Source organism: Macaca fascicularis, chromosome 16, assembly GCF_037993035.2.
Source record: "Macaca fascicularis isolate 582-1 chromosome 16, T2T-MFA8v1.1".
Classification (NCBI taxonomy): Eukaryota; Metazoa; Chordata; class Mammalia; order Primates; family Cercopithecidae; genus Macaca; species Macaca fascicularis.
The window spans coordinates 65,836,220-65,840,591 of NC_088390.1; positions in this window are offsets into that span (position 1 = coordinate 65,836,220).

Consider the following 4,372-nt stretch of genomic DNA (forward strand, 5'->3'; position numbering starts at 1 on the left):
CCTTGTGCCTCTTGTCTGTCAATGGCCATGCTGTGACTTGTCCCCTCCCTGTCCCCTCTGGCTCTGGAGGGAGCATGACAACTGGGGTGCCGGAGGCAGGAAGGGAGCGCTCAGGACCAGCTCCAGGACCCAGAGGAAGGGGTGTTCCTCTCCATTCATGGTGAGGAAACAGGGTGGAGGCCTGGCCCTCCCACTTTGCTACTTCGGCTCTTCCAACAAAGACAGCTGTGCCCCTCCTCTGGCTCCAGCAAAGCAGGAGCCACGGCGAGTAGAAAAGCATTTTCCCAAAAGTCAGGAGACCCAACTTTCCTTTTATGGCTGAAGCCAAAGAAACCTCTCCTCTTCTCCCAAAAGATTCCGAAACGCTGGACAAAACCATCAGCCTGTCTGGACCCAGGGCATCGTGTTCCTGGGCAGCAGAGAATCTGCTCTTTCCCCACCCCTGTGCCCTCTGGCCAAGCCTGGGGCAGGAGGGGACTAAGCAAGGCCAGTGCTGGGAGTCCCTCCCCTGGCTGGGGGCTGAGTCTGAGCCAGGAACCTGCGATGATTATTCCTGTCTTCCCCTGCTGAGTGCTTGGGCCTAGAGGTATTCACAGACTGAGGGACCGGGAGGAAGAACTGGGGGAGGATCCATTGGGCTCTGGAAGTCCTGCTTGTTAAGAGAAAAGATAAAAAAGAAGCAGTTGGGGGCAGGGAAACAAATGAAAGGCTAGAAAAAATGGAGAAAGAAACAGCAGCACCAAGCAGGGGCCTGGTGAGAATTGGCAGCTAGAAGCTTTGGGGTCATAGCCCCCCCATTCCTGAACAGGTAGAGTTCCCAAGGCCACCTCAGATCACGTGTCAAGAGAGTAGGACCCAGGGCCTCGTTCAGCTTAGATTCCTACTCTGGCATCTGGTCGCCGCAGGACACTGGGTAACATCTAACTCCAGTGTCTCCCGCGGCAGAAGGTCAGCTTCTTCCTATTCAGAGTGCAGGGGGAAAAAAGCAAGACTCATTCTCAAACCGATCAGTCATGAACTGAAGTCTAGCTGTGCCCTTGTCTTCCTTGCTCTAGGCTGAATAACACTATTTTTAACTTTCTCCTTTGCTTCTGCCTCTCAACTCCTCCATGTCCATGCTTAACCCTTTCTCAGTTCCCAGTTCCCGGTCTATCTGGGTCTCATGTGTGGTTCAGCTGACCCTCCAGATACGGAAAGGGTGGCTTCTGGCAGATGAATGGCAAGAAGGCAGAGAGGGCACAGGTGAGGCTCAGCCTCTGTGACTCTCAAAGGTCAGTGCAGGCCAAAAATGGTGGCTCACACCTGTAATCCCAACACTTGGGAGGCCAAGGTGGGTGGATCACTTGAAGTCAGGAATTCGAGACCAGCCTGACCAATATGGTGAAACCCTGTCTCTACTAAAGATACAAAAATTAGCCAGGTGTGGTGGCACTTGCCTGTAGTCCCAGCTACTTGGGAGGCTGAGGCAGATAATTACTTGAACCCGGGAGGTGGAGGTTACAGTGAGCTGAGGTCACACCACTGCACTCCAGCCTAGGCGACAGAGCAAGGCTCTGTCTCAAGAAAAAAAAAAAAAAAAAAAGGTCAGTGCAGAGTCGCCAGACACCTCTCAGCTTTGGACCAAACCCTGAAGCCCTAAGTGTCCCCTGCGTGGGCAGTAGGCAAGGGGATGCTGGAGAGGCACCGAACTCTCTGTCCTTGTCTTGCCTGCCTGGGGATGCCAGCTCACCTTTTCCCAACTGGCCAGGAGAGGAAATAAATCTCCACAGGTTGGAGTGGAGAATCAGATCTGACCCAAATGGAACATCTGAAAAGACTGACCTTGGTTTCAGAACTGGTTACCGGCAGCTCTGATGGAGTGATTCCTAAACAACGTGGAGTGGAACCAGGAATTTGAAATTTGAAGTGAAGGCCACTTATTGCAAGGAATTCCCAGGAACCCTTATTTTTCAAAAGTAGAAATTCCTTTGGCCAGGAGCTGTGGCTCACACCTATAATTTTATTACTTTGGGAGGCTGAGGTGGGAGGATCACTTGAGGGAGTCCGGGAGTTCAAGACCTGCCTGAGCAATATAGTGAGACCTTGCCTCTACAAAAAACTTTTAAAAAATTAACTAGGACTGGGCGCAGTGGCTCACGCCTGTAATCCCAGCACTTTGGGAGGCCAAGGCGGGTGGATCACGAGGTCAGGAGATCAAGACCATCCTGGCTAACATGGTGAAACCCTGTTTCTACTAAAAATACAAAAAATTAGCCGGGCGTGGTGGCAGGCGCCTGTGGTCCCAGCTACTCTGGAGGCTGAGCCAGGAGAATGGCGTGAACCCGGGAGGCGGAGCTTGCAGTGAGCCAAGATCGCCTTACTGCACTCCATCCAGCCTGGGCAACAGAGCAAAACTCTGTCTCAAAAAAAAAAAAAATTAACTGACCGGACGCCGTGGCTCACGCCTATAATTCCAGCACTTTGGGAGGCCGAGGCGGGTGGAACCACAAGGTCAGGAGTTCGAGACCAACCTGGCCAATATGGTGAAATCCAATCTCTACTAAAAATACAAAAATTAGCTAGGTGTGGTGGCGCATGCCTGTAGTCCCAGATACTCGGGAGACTGAGGCAGGAGAATCGCTTGAACCAGGAGGTGGAGGTTGCAGTAAGCCGAGATGGTGCCACTGCACTCTAGCCTGGGTGACAGAGCAAGAATCTGTCTCCAAAAAAAAAAAAAAGGTCAAGCATGGTGGTGCGGGCCTGTAGTCCCAGATACTTGGGAGCCTAAGACAGAGCAAGACTCTGTCTCAAAGAAAAAAAAAAAAAAGAAAAGAAAAGAAAATCTTTTGATAAAATCACCATTCCAGGTTGCCTCCGAATCATCCCCCTCACCCCCTCACTTTTTTGTTTTCTTTTTTGAGTCTGTCGCCCAGTCTGGAGTGTAGTAATGCATCATAGCTCACTGCAGCATTGAACACTGGGGCTCAAACAATCGTCCCACATCAGCCTCCTAAGTAGTTGGGACCACAGGTGCTGGCCATCATGCCTGGTTAATTTTTTTTTTTTTTTTTTTTTTGAGACTGAGCTTGCTCTGTCACCCTAGTGAGTGGCGCCATCTTGGTTCACTGCAACCTCCACCTCCAGGGTTCCAGCGATCCTTTCACCTCAGCCTCCCAAGTAGCTAGGGTTACAGGTGTGTGCCACCATGCCCGGCTAATGCCTGGCCAATTTCTTTTAGTAGGGGGCTGGGTGTGGTGGCTCAGCCTATAATCCTAGCACTTTGGGAGGCCAAAGAGGGAGGATCATGAGGTCAGGAGTTCGAGACCAGCCTGGCCAACATGGTGAAACCCTGTCTCTTACTAAAAATACAAAAATTAGCTGGGTTTGGTAGCGGGTGCCTGTAATCCCAGCTGTAATCCCAGGCAGGAGGATTGCTTGAACCTGGGAGGCAGAGGCTGCAGTGAGCTGAGATCGTGCCACTGCACTCCAGCCTGGGCTACAGAGCAAGACTCCATCTTTAAAAACTAAAAATAAATAAATAACTAAATAAATCTATTACATCCAAAATACTCTTATGCCAACATAAAATCAACATAAAATAATTATTGAGATGGTACGTCCTTTTTTTTTTTTTAATACAAAGTCTTTGAAATCAGGGATGCATTGTGCCCTTAAAGCACATCTTAGTTTGCCCAGTTTCAAACTCAGCAGCTACATGTGGCTATTACTGATACTGTTAAGAAGCAACATTTACACACAGGAAGCTTTGAAAGAAGGAAAGGACAGAAGAGAAACAGACAACTACGCGTGAAAGACTTAGGTCAGGAGCAGCAGACGCTGCCTCCTTAAAGGTCAGAGGAAACCTGTGTGTACAGTCCTTGCTAGAAGGCAAGAGATGGCCGGGCGTAGTGGCTCATGCCTGTAATCCCAGCACTTTGGGAGGCCGAGGTGGGCAGATCACGAGGTCAGGAGATGGAAACCAGGATGGCCAACATGGTGAAACCCCATCTCTACTAAAAATACAAAACAATTAGCCAGGCGTGGTGGCACGTGCCTGTAATCCCAGCTGTTCTGGAGGCTGAGGCAGAAGAATCGCTTGAATCCGGAAGGCGGAGGTTGCAGTGAGCTGAGATCGTGCCACTGTACTCCAGCCTAGGTGACAGAGCAAGACTCCATCTCAAAAAAAAAGAAAAAGAAGAAGGCAAGAGACAAGTCAGGCTGATGTTGGCAGGATCAAGGAATTTTAACTTAATTTAGAGTGAGAGACCTAGATTTATCCTGCCCCGAAAGGGGCTCTGGCCCCAGGAACTTGCTTTAGGCAAAAGAAGATTTCTGTCAATCTTTCCGGAAGATCAGCAGGAGAGAGAAGCAGCCCCAGCCCGAGGCTTCGTGC